The sequence below is a fragment of the Rhipicephalus microplus genome, chromosome 6 (genome assembly GCF_043290135.1).
Source record: "Rhipicephalus microplus isolate Deutch F79 chromosome 6, USDA_Rmic, whole genome shotgun sequence".
In the NCBI taxonomy this organism is placed as follows: Eukaryota; Metazoa; Arthropoda; class Arachnida; order Ixodida; family Ixodidae; genus Rhipicephalus; species Rhipicephalus microplus.
In genome coordinates, this window is record NC_134705.1 from 168,364,161 (window position 1) to 168,384,366 (window position 20,206).

General features: G+C 44.8%; 1 protein-coding gene across 4 annotated transcripts in view; it reads left to right on the top strand.

The window, feature by feature from the left end:
- The window catches only part of LOC119167171 (uncharacterized), a 203,207-nt gene that overhangs the window by 109,492 nt on the left and 73,509 nt on the right, over positions 1-20,206 (top strand). For 2 of the 4 annotated variants that reach the window (XR_005109174.2, XR_012884025.1), the window contains exon 1: positions 9,601-9,976. The exons of the other annotated variants lie outside the window; for them this stretch is intronic. The gene's annotated coding sequence lies outside the window, so the exon portion shown is untranslated. Of the gene's footprint in view, positions 1-9,600; positions 9,977-20,206 lie in introns of those variants that run through there. 4 annotated transcript variants of the gene reach the window in all.

Consider the following 20,206-nt stretch of genomic DNA (forward strand, 5'->3'; position numbering starts at 1 on the left):
AGGCAGCAAAAGTAGTAGTGCAAGCGCGTGCGCGTGCGATTGATCAAGGATGGGTTGTGCGGTGAGATATGCGCGTTGGTGGGATGATGTAAGGTGATTGATTGAGGGAACTGTGAAAAAACTTGTGAATCAAACAGAGGCTGGCTATGCGGCGACGCGCAGAATGATTAGCAACATCAATGTCACGTTTTAGGGATGATATGCTTATGCCGTATGAATGTGAAGAATATGTCGTATGAATATAAGCTACTCATTTTATATAAGCTCTGCAGTGAAAAAAGAAGAAAAATACCCCAAAAAATGCAGTAAATAAAAAAAACGTAGAGCAAACTCGGCCGAATGAACAATAATAGACATCACGATTGCAGATGCTCACCTTGCCATACAACGTTGTCCATGCACACATTTCTTTACAAGTATGCAATTTCCTACTTCTTCTATCACACGGGACGGTCTCAATTTCAGCGCTAACAGTATTGTTAGAAAACCTGCGATAGGTCTAACTCCACCCACGTGAGAGCGCCCCGTGGTGTTGGCCTAAGGGGTCGTACATCTCACGATCTTCAAAGTTATTCATTCATAAGGAGTTCACCTTATGCTTCATGAGCACGTATGTACAACATTAAGGGATATAAAGGCGTGTAGTCCAGAAAAAAAAGTACCGGCTTCGAAGACTTGGATGATAGAGAGGCCACTTATGACAAAAGTTTCCTTTCACCATTAGCTCAGAATAATGACTACAGCAAGCTTCCGGTGCTATTGCTTAGTCCGGCAAACGCTAACGAAGTTTGTTCTTGGTTAGTTTCAGTTTTTGTAAGCTTTCAGACGTCGATCAGACCTAGTGTCTGAGTATGACCTTAGGCATGGCTCGTCGTGGTGTTCCGAGGATGCGGTTGCAGAGGCATAACCACGTCCTTCCGTGATGGAAGTGGCGTTCCTTCCGCCTTTTGTTTTTCTTTTCCAGGAATTGGGACAAAAAAAAACAGGGGCTGTTGGCTCAGCAACAAGATACTCATATCTATACATCCCACGGGGATGTTCATCACTATGCTTAATAAGACTGGTGAAAATGGCGCACGTGCCGCCAGAGTGCATGGGGTCTGCTTCCTCTTTCTGAACGGTTCATCAATATTCGTATTCTCACTGCCTCTCAAGCTCTCTCTTCCTCGTTTACAGATCGGTGTAGTCTGCTCTGCGATTTCGAGAGCTTTAGGTGAATAAAAAGATGACGCCCTATGGGTATGTTTTTTTTTCGTCTATTGCTCGAAAACACCAAAGTGACTGCATACTGCGGTTTTGATGTGCGTGCATGTGTACGTGGGTGTGTGTGTGTGTGTGTGTGTTTGCGAGTGTACGCTCCAGCGTGGGTGCACATGTACGCGCCTAAGTGCATGCGTTCATGATTTATTATGATTTTTTCTTGTCGCAATGTTTCTAGGAACACTTTTTGACAGTATTCAATTGCTTGTGTAATTTACAAAAGTGCGTTTTGGCTTTCACCCTGAAGTCGGCCTACGGAAGCGCGTATGAGACCGTGTGAGTTTTTGTGAACGTACCATGTGTCAACGCATCGATAAATACCTAAGACAAAAACTTCCAAATGAAGGACTAGAGAAACTAGGAAGAGGTGGCGCATTGTTCACTCTTACACTGCCCCCTCTTCCCCTCTGCTCTCACCTCCCTGCAGAGAGTCGGGCACAATTAGTTACGATGTGGTGAGCGCGCTCAGAAGCGGCTGAATGACCACCACCCAAGTAGGAGAAATACCTTAGATAATTAAGTGACACCGCGAGACACAGCTCAGCCGGGTGCTTTCGTATGACTAGCAACAGGTCAAAGGGGGCTGTCTATAAGCCCGAAAAAGCAAAAAAAGTGTAACTCCCCTCCCCGACACACACACAAATAAAAAGAAAAAAAAGTGATTGCGTACACGGAAGAGGTGTTCGGCTGTTTCCAGTGACCCTGAGTTAATGCGAAGTCATGGGGATCCCGAGGAGATTTATTTCCTGCATATTACGAAAAAAAAGTAACATTCCAGCCATTTGCGTCATCTCCGCCCTTTTTCATCAAAAAGAGTGTCGGCGAGCCTCGGGACCTTTCTTTCTCTAGGGTGTTTCTGAAACGCACAGAGAACGTAATGACTTATCGCTGCTCTATATTTTTCCTACCACGCCACGACAAATCGACTGTGGGTAGGCTAATGAACTGTGATATACTGGATTACACGTGAATGTAATTTCCTTCCACAGCTCGTGCACATTGGCTACGTGAAGGACGCGTCTTGAGAGACAATCCGTCTCACGCGGCCCATTTCCTGATGAAACTCTTGTCACCACTTGCACGTGGAGCCATTTATTATAGCGATCTCGTGGTCACAGCTTCAGGCGAAGCGCAGCACCAGACTTCTGAAGATAATTAGTAGGTTTTCGTGGCACGAGGGTCAGCTTTGAACCAGGAAGGCCATGTCTAGTTATTGCTTTATGGTTCACCAATGCTTTTCATTACACGAAGTACTATAGTTGTATAAAGAGGCCTGCAATCGCCTTGATTCAAGGCGTACCGCAACACTTTTGGGAACAAGTTTTATTAGAAGCGTTTTCTCAGGAAACAGAAAAGGTTAACCAGCCTATAGGCAGCCGGTTTTCTACCCTGCGCATGGAAGGGGGATGATGTAGGTGAAAGATAGAGAGCAGAGAGGGAAGAGAGATAAACACAGCACATTCGGCAGCACATGCGCGCACAGCATACCAAATAATATTAGGCTTCTGAATATGTTCGTACAATTGATGAACTTGATAGGTTGACTGGGTTAGATGCTATATGCGCTTCAGTATTCTGCCGTGAGTTTTGTCCTCTTGAAGAGCAAATTGAACCGATACACTGCCTGATAAAAGTCAATAAGGCAACTTATACTATTACTAATAATTAGTGAGGCTTTACTTTTCCGAAAATACGATATGGTTATGAGAGACGCTGTAGTTAAGGACTCCGGAAATTTTGGCCATTTTTTGTTCCTTAGGGCGCACTGACATTGCACCATACACGGCGCCTCTAAAGACCATGTCACCTCGATTGAAGTGACACCGCCGCAGCTGGGATCGAACCAGCGACCTTCGAGTCAGCGGCCTAGCACCCTAGCCACTGATTCGTCGAGGCGTATTAAGTAACTTATATTAAGGCTGGTTGACTGTTGTAATAAAGAGCTAATTATCAGAAACTTATAGTCATCGCTTAACAGAGTTTCCTTTAAATACACTAGAGAGAACTCTGGCGCTAGTGTTTATGAGAGCTGAAACGCACCGTGCTTCAGCGAGAATGAAAATGATTGGTAGCACACGGATTCGTCTAATCGTCGTACCTTTGGCTTCGTTTATGTTCGCGCCGCTTGGAGCTGTTTTGACACGAAACGAAAATCAGGAAATGTTCAGCGGTTCATGCTTCACCACCAGAATCTTTTAAGGCTTACATTTCAAATCGGGTCACGAAGTTCAAAGGGGTTCCTTTTTATTACAAAACAAAACCTTAACACAGCAATAAAACGAAGCCACAATTGCGATTCGTCCACCACAAATACGAAGACTAAGCAAATTCATCTTTTACCTTCATTCCTATGGTCGCGGAACAGTCGCAGCGCCAGAGTCTCCTCCAGTTAAATTTAAAGAACTCTACGCCTCCCTTCACCCACACGAGTGCACTTTGCGAAGGAAACTAATGAAGCCAATGGCGGACAATCAGAGGTGGACCAATCCGTATGCGCAGTAATGAATTGACCTATACTAGCAATGTGAAGCGCGAAGAAGTGAACACACGTAAAGACAGGCTGGTATAAGTATTCACAGCGCGAGTCTTTGTATGTACACATGTCATTATATGTCTTAATGTGAATGTCCATAATCGAAGATTATTGGATGTATAACGACGCTTATGTGTTGCAACTATCAGACCGCTGCTTGAAAACAATATAAATATCGTGAAATAAATATAATAAAAATGTCGCATAAATATTCTATCCCCACCCACTAACTGATACTTAAGGCTCTTTAATCACGCCATCTGCGCTGATAGGTGATATTTAAACATGCGCGAATACCCATATAACTCACGAGTTGACAAAAAAATACAACGCTGCCTGTAGGAGAAATCATTGCACGTAATTTGATTGTGGCTCATTTGGGCGACAAGCGAAATCCTGTGCCTCTCCGACATTGAGCCCGATAGCAAGTCACTCCGCTGCTTCATTTTGTTTTGTATTCGAGACGTAGTACACTTAGCGTTAATTATTTATGAAATTCAAGCCACCTGTCTCGGGGTTTACCCGTGGTGCAACTGAATGGCCTTATCTAGCGGGGCGTCTAGCGCCTTAAGACTGTATACGATGCTCCGATTGGCGCGAACACAAAATATACCAGCCTCCTCGAAGTATCCCTTGAGATTTGGCAGACCCCCACTTCTACGCCATAAGGGTGATATTTTAATTGGAGCTATAGGTTGTCGAGTCCCCTTAATTAGGCTGCATTCCCTTCAAAGAGACCTCTGAAAATTTGTCGATTTATATATGATTCTACTCTGCTGAAATCAGAGCCTGATGACCCTATTGTAGAGTATATCAGTGACACAATTCTGTCGTAGTGTGATTTAGCGATGTTGTTGTTTAGTGCATCGGTAAAAATATGAGTTGACTGAAATTAGTAAATAGTGCTTCCTTTATTGCACAACTATCTTTATTATTTACGCGTACTGAACGTTTCAGAGCATATGTATTTATAATAGCAATAGTTGTAAACAAAATTGAAATTCATGTATGCCTTCATACCCTTATTTTTGTACCTTATGATAGCCTTCCCTTTGTATTTTGTTAGTTTACCGGTCCATAGGCATAAAATTTTCAATCCGTTTACATTTTTAAGAGCTGCAGTAAATGAACATAGCAAGGCAGAAAAAATAACTTCTTCTTTTATACATAGTTCGTGTAATGAAGTCAGTGGGGGTCTGCAAACTACACGCATATAAAACATTGGTCATTCCTAAGCTCGAATATGCATTGCCCATATAGAATACTCATCAGAACTACCTCAGCGACGCCATCGAGTCAGAGTCGCGCAGTAAGGTGTATTCACTGATCGTTCTCATACGACATCAGTGTTTAATTTTTGAAAAGAAGATTCTGGGTTGGAATCGATGGCTCATCGTCGTCGTATCTCGAGCTTATCATTATATTACAAGTTCTACAACAGTTCACTTCGTCACGCACCTTACATTTCTCCCCCTTCACGCATTTCACAGTGCATAGGCCCTTCATATGACGTTGCTCGTCCAAGTGCGCGCATTGTTGCTTGCTCGTCATCATTTTTTTATCGCACAGCCAAAGACTGGAACGGCCTTCTTCTCCACATCGCTTCCATCGTCACCTCAACTGCCTTCACGGGCGCATTAACAAGATTTTTTTGTGTGTGAACAGTCTCCGTAGTTTTTTCCTCATTATATCGTATACCCCACCCCTTATGTAACACCACTGGGGGGGTCGTAAGTTAATTGTTCATGGCAACCTCATCGAAGGACTGACTGAAGTTGTCAAGCTTGTTCACCACGTCACAGAAACAGGCCACGAGGTCAAGTTTAAGTGGCTTCCAGGCCATTGTGGGATCAGTGGCAATGATTCCGCAGACAACGCGGCTCGCACATCGCACCAAGAAGAGCACACCCTTCCGATTCCTTTGTCAAGGACTGACGCTGCAAAGCAACTTCGTCACCTGGCACGTAGTCTGAGTCTGCACGAGTGGAACACCCCAAGCATAAGACATACGACACTTTACCAAATAAACCCTCGACTGGAACTTCGACCTTCATCCGGACTTCGTCAACATGAAGCTTCACTTCTTTCTTGCCTTTGGTTGGGGGTTGCCTTCACAAAAGCATATAGAACCCTCATCAGATTGACCGACAATGCGGAATGTGACATCTGGTGCACCAAAGAAGACATAGATTATCTGATATGCCATTGCCCTCGATTTGCCTCTGAAAGACAGAAGCTTTCCGACGCATTGGGACAATTGGACGATCGGCCACTCTCTGTGCAGATGCTACTGGAACACCGTCATCGCCTTTCGTCGGCTCAAAAAGCAGTCAAAGCTGTCTTGTGCTTTTTGAGGACTACAGGCCTACGTGACCACCTTTTAACTTTTGTGTAGTGCCACCGCTGCATACGCGCCAACCGATTGACTAACAATCCTCTTTTTTTGTTTTTTTTCTCTCTCTTTCTCTTCTCTTTCCTCACTCTCATCTTTATGCCCCCTTCCCATTCCCCCAGCGTAGCGTAGCAAACCGGGCATGTGCCTGGTTAACCTCCCTGCTTCCCTCTTGTTGTTTATCCCCCCCCCCCCCCTGTGGCGGTCATTAAGGTAAAATACATGACATGAAATGAAGTACGTCTATCAGCTAACAACAGAAAACCAGAGCTTAGGCAAAGTACTTTATAGGCAGTCTACAACCTGGACACGCAGTCTTTTAATCAGTATCCATTAGAGGCTACTCCAACGTCTTCAAACTTTTCATTGCGCTCTGGGTATGTTACTAATCTACACTAATGTTCACTGACACTATAGGTTCCTATCGTGGTGTGCTGCAGCGTGGTTAACACCTACCGACAGCTGCCGGCGGTGCGCAATTTGTAGTTAGAGCACTTCGCCGAAGCTCCGTGCTCGCGCCAAGGGCTGGAATCTCCGTCCAAATGCGAGTCCACCAACGCGCGAAACAGAATTACCCAACCTGGACCAGCCCTTGAGAGACCGGGTGTCATTCTAATTAGCGGAATATAGCTGCGGAAAATGAATGACTCCAGACTCCTCTCGAAGTAATACCTAAAGGAAAAGAAATGTCTCTTTGTACAGCTTACCCGCCCATCGGCAGTCTCGAGTTACCAATCCGACACGCTGTATAGTGTGGTCCGACAAACCCCCCTTTCTTGTTAACCCTCACCCCCAACTGAGGCTTAGTCGCGCATCATGCTTAACGAAGCAGGGGTGAATGCACTTAGACTAATTACGTCACGAAGATCCGAGAAGGTACTTCTCCCCGTGCATACCCGTAATCGTGAATGGAAATGAGATATAGACGCCTGGTATATAGCTGTACTATAGCGTTCCCCCGATTCTCCCCCCTCAAGTGCGTTTTTTTTTCTTTTTTCATTTCATATCTACATCCTTTGCGTTATTTCGAATCAACACGCCTCCGTTAAGGCGAAGAAATGTCCAAGCTAAATGGCTACGAATAAGACAAGATACGGGGCAACGTCCCTGTCAGAACAGTCACCATTCATTAATCTCGGGTTCTCACTCGAACAGTTTCCTGCGACCTTATGCTAATTCCTTCGATTCAGACGAGACGCCGGGTATTTGCCATTGGCTCCTAAACCACACAGAACGCTAATGGATGGTGACGATTCAACATTGAGAGAAGGAGCGCTGGGTCGTGAAATATATAACCATGATGTGGCTGTAGTGAATGAACGGCAGTGGGTGGCAGTGAAACAGCTGACAGATAAAAATAAACACGTGAAGATGGCGGGCATATATGGTGTTGCAGTATTCTTTTCACCGTAATTACATTACGCATAACGGATGTTCTTTTTTTACATTTGCTGCGTGTTGCTTAAACTACCACTTTTACGTACAGCGCTTCATTCATGTTTTGGGCGTTACTGCGAGAAATTAGTGTAACGTGTGCGTCATGGTGGTATTTTTCTCATCTCCATATTTCACTGTTAGAATTCTGACCATTTTCAAGCCGTATATTCCATTTCTCTTTTATGAAAAGTTCGTGTGTTGTACGCTCAATCACTTCAAGCGAAGATATAAGGAGCCGAACATCTCCTCGCATATGGCGAAAAAAAAATCGCACTGATTTTTCCATGCGGTCTAAGACGTTAATTCAGACTTTGTCGGCATCGTTTCCTCGATTAGACTGGTCTGGAGTGTAGCTCAGAAACGGCACCACAGCACAATAATATGATAAAGAAAAAAAAGAAGCAAGGAATTCATATATATATATATATATATATATATATATATATATATATATATATATATATATATATATATATATATATATATATATATATATATATATATATATATATATATATATATATATATATATAATACAAACAGAAAAAGGCAAGGAACAACTCTGGGGCTTCTTCGAGGCTCAGCAACACCTCGTACGTCAGTCTAGGTTGAGAGGTTGACAGATTGCACGGTGTGTGGTTCTGACAGTCTCTAGAGCATCCGCCAAACAAACGACATCTGACCATCTGCTGAATTGCTGGCAGAAGAAGAGAAGGTCCACTGAACGCTTCGACAGACCTGCCGACACGTCTTTTTGTCTCTTTTATTTCTCTTTGGCGGTGGGGGGGGGGGGGGAGGAGGACGGGAGGGGTCTTTTAGAAATCCTACTAGCCTGCTCTCTCCTTACCCCATACACCATATTGGAGTAAAGGTTAGGGTGCTTGGATGCTGATGCGGTCGCGTATCGAGGGTGATGATATGCTCAAGCGATGTCGATGCATGTTAAATAACAGTAGATTGTCGACATTTTCTGAGCTCTCCACCACGGTATCTCTAATGATCATATCATGGTGCTGAGACACCAAACCCCAAATAATATTATTGAAGAAACGTCTATGAGAAATTGCGCTCAAGAAACTACACCATCCCCTACTAAAGGGAAACCATGTGCGGTAGCAAAGCAGTGCTGGTGTTCACTTTTTTCATTTTTGTTTCCATTTGTTTGTTTCCGCGTATGTTTCATTTGTGTGTGGAGCTGTGTATATGTTGCGTGCCGTTAATGTTACCCACCCCCTCCAATTTGTGTGTATTACCGTGTGCACGCCACAAAGTGAACACCCAGCGCTGCTAGGAGACTGCAACGACGCGAGCGAACACAGCCTTATACACGAGTTCACAGCTGTGACGGAGAGATAAATGGGAGAGAAGAAACGAAGTGCCGGCAGCGCTCTGACACCTCATTCCCCCTCGTTCGTGCTCACGCGAGGAGAAGGAGATGAAAGCTGGCGCATGAGCAGTGGGGGAGTAGGTGGTCACCGAGGGATGGACACATCCCCGAGCAAAAGCAGCTTGCCATGTGAAAGTTTACAAGACTATGCCTCCTAGACACTGAGCTTGCTACGTGCTACAACCCCGTCTCAAAACCTGTGACAGATTAAACAAGAAAAGATGGCAGCGCAAAACGTGTGTCAATTCTCTCGTGAGAAATGTGTACAGTTCAAGCACAAATAAAGTTGACACAAGTACTTGTCACGAATAATTGATATTGTACCAAGTCAGCGACGCTGGAGGCACTCATGCAGAGTAATCTGTCACACAATAAAACATGGATTCACAGCATAGTTCACTGAGATGCATGACAAAAAGACGCGCAGACGCACTTTTCTGCACACGAAAATACACCACGTTACATGCCTATGCCTGCACAAACTAAAAGAAGACAATCAACAGGAACATCCTGGTGGCTCACACGTGTCATCCCACATCCGTGACTGATGGATCACCCGTTCTAAACACGAATTGCTTTTAAACTCGCGGCGATAGGAAGCCGAAGCAACGCATGGTGGCGCTGCGACTCTGAACAGGCAGCGGCATCTTTGGTGGAAAAGTAGAAACTGGAGACGTATAACGCGCGTTTTCCCTTCCCTTCAATGCGCTGCCGCTCGTTTACGTGCTCGTGCAAAGAGCGCATGCTGCGTTTGAGTCACCTCCCACTGTACCACCTGCAGTGCGGCTTCATAAAGATCTTTCAGCTGGACAAGCACTTTCGAGAAGCGAATCTAACAAAAGGAGTAAAGCTCGTTCGTCAAGTTTGTGTTTTGGAGCAGATGACAGAAGACTAAGACGCCCGCGTCACTGTTAAATATATTTCTCGGGTCCTCCGTCATAATACCATGTACGCCGTATGCCTCTAGGTAAGTCTCATTCTGCCGAAATGAAGCCGCGTACTGTACGATGTGCTGTGTTAACGTTTATGGAAACCATATAATTGTTGCTTTGATGTGGTATCTAGCTGTAGCAACCGTGTACTGTCATGTGCATACATTTGCGGCGTGCTGAAAAAAATAAATACAAAAATCACTGCATTTCAAGCTGCTTCAAGATAATTATCGGGCGAAGCTTTCGGAGGGGATTATTGCGATTAAAGTTGAGATAGTACTGAGACTGATTGTGGTTGTGCTACTTATATGTTTTTTTTATTCAAAGAGATAGTGCTGAGACCGATTGTGATATAGCGGTGATTCTTCTTTATAGCTGATATGAGGTTCCGAGTTTCGGGTTACGTTTTGACTTCATTATCACAGCTTCATTAGCTATCGTCTCTGGTGTAGAATTCTCTTGTCGGTATTGCTGCCTTGCATACGCTTCAAGTTCTCTCAACTGTGCGTCAGCTTGGCGTTTTTCCCGCTTAGCCTTCGCTTCCTTAGCCCCAGTCTGTGGTGTAGAACTTTGTTGTTGCCGTCGCCGCTTTGCATCCGCTTCTTTCTCTTTTGTCTCCGCGGTAGCTTCCCGTCGACGGCGACGCTGATACTCAGCGCGTCGCGCTTTCCTGCGTTCGTCTTCGTCCATATGAGAGAAGAGATTGTGTGGTATGGAACGTGGTTATATATATATATATATATATATATATATATATATATATATATATATATATATATATATATATATATATATATATATATATATATATATATATATATATATATATATATATATATATATATATATATATATATATATATATATATATATATATATATATATATATATATATATATATATATATACATATAAGAGGGACAATTATTCAGCTGCCCACTCATAATAAGTTCACGTGCTACGTGACGCCAAACATGCGCATAAGAGTGTTTTCACACTCGTCGTTTCGCTTATAGATGGCCCTGACTGTCACTCCTACTTCTAAATTCACATATAAACCCAAAAAGTGGATGGAGCGAAGGCCGCTGTGGTAGCTCAGTGGTTAGAGCATCGAACGCGGTATTCGAAGGTCGTAGGTTCGATTCTTGCTCACGGCTGTTTATTTTTTCATCCACTTTTCTTTCATCTTATTTACATTCCATTGGTTCTAATAACTTCCCCTGTACATTCCTTGGCATTACTGTCTGTTTGATCTCATAAATATTGTGTTAAAACACGGAAAAACGAGCCCTTAGGTATACACTTCTTTCCCTAATATATATATATATATATATATATATATATATATATATATATATATATATATATATATATATATATATATATATAGCGTTGTCAGCAGCGCCATCACTTGGATGGATGGATGGATAGATATGGCTGTACCCTTTAGATCGGGCGGTGGCTAGCGCCACCAAGCCGTAATACTTATTGAATCAAAAACTAGATTTTTTTTTTCTTTCAAATAGTGAGGTTGAGGATTCGTACTTTGCAGTGAAGGGTTTAATTTTCAGTCATGCCTTGACTTTAGCCACCCAACAGATAACCTCCCTCTAGTTATTTCTACCCGCTTAAAGTCTATTTTGCCCTCCCTGTCCCTAAACCCCAGTGCTTTCATAAACTCTGCGCCATCATCCTGAACTATAGGGTGAAGCCCTTTACAGAACATTATCAAGTGTTCGGTAGTTTGGTCTTCCTCGCCACATGCACTGCACACCGCGTCTCCCCTTGGTATTTGGTTCGATATGTCTTGGTTCGCAATACTCCGGTCCTGGCCTCAAACAGTAAAGAACTACTCAGAATATTATCATAGATCCTTTCCTTGGCAATTTCCTGCTTATAAGTTCGATAGATCTCTAGTGCGGACTTGTTAACCGTGCCAATTCTCGACATATTGGTCTCAGGTTCCCTCGCCTTCTTCTTAACCGATAATTCTTTTTGGTTTAGCCCGCTGCTGTTTTCTAAGTATTTACCAGTAATTTTTCTAATTCGTTTCCTTCATTTTGTATCGACATTCTTCATGTACAACAAGTAGCTGAATACCTACCTAGCCCAACGCTCCTCCCCCATTTCTCTCAATCGCTTCTCAAATTTTATCTTGCTTCTAGCTTCTCTGCTCTCAAATGATGTACATCCCATATCACCTTGTACTTCCTGATTTGGTGTATTCCCGTGAGCTCCTAAGGCAAGCCTACCTATTCCACGTTGCTTAATTTCTAATGTTGCTTGAACTTGTAATCTCATGCACAAAACCGCATTGCCGAACGTCAAACCAGGAACCATGACCCCTTTCCATACTCCTCTCACAACAACATACCTATTGTAATTCCACAGTGCCCTGTTTTTCATTACCGGTGCATTCCTGTTACCTTTAGTCAACACGTATATATCGTGTTCCCTTAGGTACTCGGACCCATTGCTTATCCATACGCCCAGATATTTGTATTTATCTTTTATCTCTAGCGTGACCTTCTGTACATCTACAAGTAACCACAGCGCCCTCTGTTGCTTATAAGTTGAAGGTTACATGCAAAACGGTTACCACCAACGCCCTCTGTTGCTTATAAGTTGAAGGTTACATGGAAAATGGTTCAAAAATCCCGGACACATGAAGACGTGTTAAGGACAGACGGGAGACGGCGGACATCGTGAGGTCTTAAGGAGCTTCGCCCCTAAAACTAAAGTTATGCGGTCATGGAATTAAAATGTCCGAGAAGATTTAGAGTCATGTCCTCCGTGCCGCGCGTGGCCCGCCGACGTCGCCGCGAAGCAGCAAGCTAAGTTTAACCACAGCAAGTCAAGTTGAATCGCTTGCTTTTTTTTTTCGGCTCTCGTGCCATGCTTGCGCTATCTTTCGCCAACGTGGCTGTGTTCGCCGGCAGTGACTAGATGGGAAACTGATACAGCTTTACACATGGAGAGCGTCCCTTGGTGTTTTCTGCATTACAGTGGCAGCCCACAACAGAATACTTCGGACCTCGGCGACGCTTCCGTGGGGCCGCTTCTTTTATCGCGGAAAGGCAACTTCGCACAGCGAGCGTGCCAAGCTGACGGCACGGCGCCCAAGTTCGCCGCACCGACTGCAGAACGCGTTGCACGCGTGTCACATGCACTCCCGTTTCGGCGAAACACACTCACTCGCCTGCGACCTCTCTCGCGTCTCTCCTCAAGTGTTCCGGAGCTCGCCGCCAGGGCCAGAAGGGGCGTTGTCATCGCTTCGCAAACTTGAGCTTCGGTTCCCTATACCCGACATCAGCGATGTCAGTATAGTGCCCCACGTGCCTGCACTTATGCAGCTGCTATACAAGTCTCAGAGATGAAATGGAAACCCTAATAAAGGAGACCCTCTGAAACCGGAAACCTGCACCCTGGCTCAACCCATTTTAAACACCCCCCAAAACTGATACGGCAACTCATGTCTGTGTCTGAAGAACTCGCGTATTGACGCACACGTCTGTGACTGAGCGACAGTTAAAAATACCAGCCGTCGCACACGAAACATTGATGACCTGCCCAGTGCATAATAAGCAGGGTTGACGTATAGTGTGGTATTGAAAAGGTGCCAGAACTCAAGCGAAGTGCAGCGAAAACAGCCAAGTCATTGTCTATTTAAATCCGAATAAAACTTGAGTGGTACTATCAACAGATTTCTCTTCAATAAATGATGAATAAATAAAACCGGAAATTAAAGGTAGCCCTTGCGCTAACTGAAAATTATCGTCGCCAAACAGGTGGAAAAGTAGCCGATTTGACACAAAGTACCCATCAACGGCAACCCAGTACTAGCGAGTCCCTATCAACAGAAGTTACGCAAAGGAGAGAGCATTCCTCGAGGCTAGTGCTTTGAAACAAAAAGCACGGCTCTCAAGGATCACTGGGCTTCGCAGCGGGTGTTTTTACGTGTCGTTTGCGCCTATCGAAGCGTGCGCCCCAAGTTTTTAGGGGCGAAGCTCCTTAGGGCGTGGGCTGTGCGTCCCCTGTAGCCTGTATGTAGCCACCTCTAGTTTAGTTCTTGCAGTGTTCACTAGATGGCGGTACCGTCCCCTGTATGTAGCCACCTCTAGTTTAGTTCTTGCAGTGTTCACTAGATGGCGGTACCGTCTCCTGTATGTAGCAACCTCTCGTTTAGTTCTTGTAGTGTTTACTAGATGGTGGTACTTGTAGCTGATGATGAAAAGATGCAAGATGTTATAAACTAGAAAGCGGTACTTGTAGTTGATGAAAGACGCGAGATCTTATAAAATAGGAATGATGTCACATATGGCGCGTGTCATTGGTTGAAGGCAATCGTTTGATTTAGTGCGGCGACGTACGCTGGGGGAGCGTTGTAATAAAATCCGTTCGCTGTTGGCGCGCGCTCGGAGTCGCCGGATGGATAAGGCTGCACAGCGGAGAGAGCGCAAGGCGGCAGCAGCGCGCGCTCGCAGACAGAATCCCGATGTGCGAGCGCGCGAGGCAAGGGACATCGCAAGCCATCCATCGTCTAAGAACAAATAAAAGTTGATTTGTGTATATACACACACAGCGTTTCTCACGTCTTTACATGATGATCGACTGGGCGAATTACACGGAAGATTCACAGTTTACCGATGAATCCCTCCGGAGCTTCGCCCATTCATCATCATTCACCCCGTGAATATGCCGTAATTTTTTTTTCTCTTTTTTGGGGGTGGGGGGTCGTAAAAAGAAAGCTGGCGCAAAGGGACGATACTAGGGAGCTTTAGAATACCGTTTGCAAGCGCTGCGGGCGTTGCGTGCGTAGCGGGCACCATATGAGTTTTAGAATAGCGTTTGCCCTGCTGCGATCCGCAACGCACGATCGCAGCGATACCGTAGCCTCGAAACCAGCGCTTGCGGGCCACATGCGGGCCGCCATTACCGCACGCAATTTCGGATTTTTTGCGTGCGGTCCGCGAACGTGAACGCTGACTCGCGTTACGACGCACACGCAGTGGCAGCGACCGCACCGCAAGGGCTCGCGGTGCGCAATTCTAAAACTCCCTACTATCCGCGATTTCTCACGCGGACCTGTGCTCGTAGCGGCTGGCTGGACGTCCTTGTCTGGCTTGTGTCGAGAACCCTCTCCCATGTTGCACTCAGGGAGTTATGCCCGCAAAACTTTCCTGAATATATGACCCTTCCGTTTGAACGGTTTCTATAATCAAGTAATTGTGTAATAATAACAAACTAGTCTATAAGTTTCTTGCACACACGTGCCTCTTAGAGTAGTTCATTGTCCTTGGGGGAGGGGTCTCAGTTTCGACATGACTAAGCAGAAGATATGACTCATTACGTTCGTTCATGCAATCTGTTACTGACATGCGTTGATTTTATTGATATGTGGGGTTTAACGTCCCAAAACCACCACATGGTTATGAGAGACGCCGTAGTGGAGGGCTCCGGAAATTTCGACCACCTGGGGTTCCTCAACGTGCACTCAAATCTGAGCACACGGGCCTACAACATTTCCGCCTCCATCGGAAATGCAGCCGCCGCAGCCCGGATTTGATCCCGCGACCTGCGGGTCAGCAGCCGAGTACCTTAGCCACTAGACCACGTACCGCAGCGGGGCTACTGACGTGCATCTTCCTTACGGTTTGCTTTGTGTGTATTTTTTAGTGTTGTGCTCTATAGCAAAAGAACAGTAGAACTCTGCTTACCCGCCAGCATGCCTTAAGGAGGGAAGCTGAGGCGTAAATAGTGAGAAGCCTTGTTTACTGCACAGCGCACGCCATCTAGCTCGCGATAGTACAGGCAGTGAACCTTGAGTTCAGGGGTGCTATTAAGGATGGTCTGAGTTTCTCGGGCAGACGAGTTTGCTCCGAGCTCGTTCTACGGTGGTCATGGCACGACGACAGTGCGGAGTGCGCGATAGAAGCGCTGATAAAAATGCACCTAGAAGGCGCGTGGCATCAGAAGCGCCTGTGGAGCACTTGCGCGGCTCATCGAAGAAACACCGATCGAACACGTCAGTGACGCCACTCAGAAAACATTCCAACAGGGCAGTGATGTGAACGTATTTGTCGCGCTATCTCTTTGCCAAAGCAGCACGCACCTCTCACAGGCGTGTTTGTGGGTGTTCGTCGCCTTTCAGGCATGTTCTTTCGTTCCACCTGCAGCATAAAAATTTCTGATCTCGAAGGCAGCAAGAGTTTCTGGTCACGTTTTTATCAGCCACTTATCACCAATGTAGATATAATCAGCAGGCATTGTACTCTCTTCCCGAATGCCACAGGACCTCCGGTTAACCAATGGTCTTATATGGCTTCGTGCGTAACGCCTCTCTGTCACAAGTTGTCCCATATCGCCTACCTTTCAGAGTCTTATTGCAGTTGTACTAGCCCCCCCCCCCCCCCCACCCCCAAAAAAAAGCCCCAGTGTCGCCCAGATCAGTGCAGGAACTTTCGTGTCCTTCTTGTCTCTGTGTCGTCGTTTTGTTCTCGCGCTATAACTATCGTCATGGAAAGCACAGATATGAATTATCCAGACTTCAATGGCTAAGCCGGGGTGTATCAGATAACGTGCATCAGCCATACAGATACCCGTTGTCTCTTCGTGAAGCTCATTTATGTTAGTAGCCAGAAAAACAGAGAGAACAAGAGGTGGCGCATCTAATTTCATTCAGTGCATTGAAGTTTCGTCTTACGGTACCAACAGAGCAAATAAAGAACGCAAATAGAGCACGGAAGCGAAGGAGCACTAAACCAATGAGATCGCAGTCTAATATGACTTCCAGTGGCAGCGACAGTTCTAACTCATAGGCGGATGCACGCAGGCCTGCACCAAGGAGCGCGCTCTCAAAACCGACGTCATAAGACGGGCAATTGGTAACACCGCCGGCGGACAACAACGCCACGTTGCAGTGTGCTAGTGCGTGTTCTTGAAAAACGAGGAGACGAGTGCGAGAGTGGGACTGTTCCTTTTACCGCGTAGGAGAGTGATTGCGGCGCTTCGGTCATGGGGGGGTACATATGCTGGCTAACGGAGTAGCATCCTACTATAAGTGCCTCTAATGAAGAGTGGCGAACGTACGATTAATTTACTTGCTGTCAACTTTCTTTCCGTCTAATTTTCGTGCAACATAAAAAGATATACCACCATGACGAAGAGCAAATTAGCTGATGGGAACCATATGCTACAATGCATTTCAGGCTTCTACGAAACCTTATAATTTCGCGTGACAAAGAGTCACTCATGTCAAGCCGCGGCAATGTGCGTATGCCAAATCTACGTGCGTGACCTCTCTTTACACCCCTGCGTACTCATCATTTCACCCCCCGCTCCACTCCTGTCTGTATGTCTCCCTGGTCGATTGCTTGCAACATCTGGCTAACCTAGACACCAAGGGTGCCGATCACTCACCGATGAACTTTGCGCACACACCTTTGTCCAAAGGCAGTGCCAAACAAAGGGAGGTGAAGGAAGCTTTTACAATGCCACAATCCTGGAGCATCACAATACAACGTGAGTTTCAGAAACATTTCAGAGGGAGTCAAAGGGTGCAATACAAAAATGTTTACAAAAATTGTTTAACAATTAAGAGTACTTGGAACTCTTCTATGGGACAAAATTATGCCATCCCAGGCCTGCGAAAAGATGGGCTCCTGTGTTCGACAATTTAGTGTGTGGTACACTCGACTATGAGAGGGCTTTAAGCAGTACCGATCATCCAGATACAAGAAAACTATAACACATGAAGTATCTGAAACTTGTGTGTTTAGAGGAAGTGGTTAACGATTCACAGTACTAGATACTGTACTATGGGAGAGCTGAAAGCCATCCCGCGTGCTATCCGACCATTCACAGGCGTCCGAAGAAATGTTGAACATAATTTTCACTTTCGAATCACCTTAAAGGCTGCGAAGATACCTCATACGTTTCTGCGGATTGGTTGGTTGGACAAGTTTCAACAAAAGCAAACAACAGCATTTATGCTAAAATTCATATTTTTCAAAATCATAGCTATTTATTTCAGTTTGCATTGTGTGTGAGCTTCGTGCTTCTTAACTCGCTACCTATAAGCAACTACAAGCAGTACTTGACTGACTACTGTAAAGCAATATGCAACGCCAAAGAAAAATATTTTCACAACGACCTACCTTCTCTTCTGCAAAATAATCCAAAGAAATTCTGGCGCCTCATATCCCCTGACCACGGTTCCAACCAGTTGTCATTACTTAATGAAAACAACATTCCGCTTTCAGACTACGAGTGCTCCACTACTTTTAATACCTTTTTTTCATCTGTATTTAGCCAAGAAGATTCTTCTGACGTACCACATATCCCTGATTACAACTTCCAATACATGCAGCCTATTGAAATTACGGTGGAGGGTATCGCGTGTCGAATTAAACAGATTAAGGCATCCTCATCAGCTGGTATAGATGATATCAACTCTAAGGTAATTAAAAATACTGTTTCCATATCTAGCATTACATTATACCACATTTTTCGACAGTCGCTATCGTCTGGAAAACTTCCAGACGACTGGAAAATAGCCAAAGTAGTACCCATTTTTAAATCCGGAGATAAGAACTCACCTAAAAATTATCGCCCAATCTCGCTCACATGCATATGTTGCAAACTCCTCGAACACATAATCGCCTCCCACGTATACAGTCACCTCGAGACTAACAAATTCTTCTTTTCAAACCAGCACGGATTCAGAAAGGGCATGTCATGCGAAACACAGTTACTAGAATTCACTACAGACATTCATTACAACATAAATAATGGCCTACAGACTGATTGCATATTTCTTGATTTCGCCAAAGCATTCGATCGTGTCGCCCATTGTCGCCTTATTTCAAAATTATCTGCCCTCCGATTAGACTCCCTCACTTTATCTTGGCTACGCAATTTTCTGTCACTTCGCAAGCAGTTCACAATCGTTAATAATTCTTCCTCTCCCTCTTCGTATGTCTCTTCTGGCGTCCCACAGGGGAGCGTTCTTGGCCCATTACTTTTTCTTATCTACATCAACGACCTCCCAACTAACATATCATCGCATATCAGAATCTTCGCTGATGACTGCATGCTCTACAGACCTATAAACTGTCCTAACGATCACTCCATCCTTCAAGATGATCTGAACACTATTTCTAACTGGTGCAGCACTTGGCTTATGAGGTTGAATACTAATAAGTGTAAAGTTGTTTCTTTTGGACGTAAACAGGTCATATCTAACTTCACTTACCATATGCAATGTGACAGGCTCTCCACGGCGACTTCTTACAAGTATCTTGGCATCCACCTTACACCAGGGCTTTCCTGGTTTGATCACATCACTAACGTTTGTGCAAAAGCCTCCAAAACATTGGGGTATTTACGCCGAAACCTTCGTCGTTGTCCCACTAACATTCGCAAAATGTCATACCTAACTTTCGTCCGCCCGCAACTTGAATATGCCTCATCTGTTTGGTCCCCTTCCGCTCAGTATCAAATTAACATGCTGGAAACAATCCAGAACAGAGCCACCCGTTACATTTCTAGAAACTATGACATCAATTCCAGTGTGACTCAGCTTAAACTCCATCATTCCCTCCAAGCATTAAATGTTCGTCGTCACGTGTCCTTGTTATGCCTATTTCATAAGTACGTCTACAGTAACAAAACATCGTCGTTGCACCTTCAACGCCCGCTCTACACGTCACGCAGATTACATAACCATCTCAGCTTCACTCGCATTTTTGGAAACACGAACGCGTTCAACACATCCGCACTACCACAAGCCATCCGCATGTGGAATGATCTTCCCGACGATATCGCCTCTGATAGCAACCCCAACACGTTTCGGCAAAAAGTTCAGACGCATTTCCTTAATATTTCATCTTGACGTTCTTTTACTTCTTTTCCGAGGGTTTTTATGTTACGGAGTGTTCTTATATACTTCATCGCCATGTTTACGTATTGCTGACTTATTGCTTTGTTAATTTTTTTTTGTTATTACTAACCGACATTGTACCGTTTTTATTTTGAAATTTACATGCGATTTTTCACTGTAACCCCCCTTACTCAATGCCTTCTGGCCTGTAAGGTATTTTCAATAAATAAATAAATAAATACACCTCAATGAAGCACTCATTATGCATCGTCCATTGATTAATGACTGCTGTGGCTGACTTGGTCTATGCGAAAGAGTCACCGGCTTCGATGACTGCAAAAAAAGATCACCACAGAATGATGATATTTATCGGTCATAATGCCTC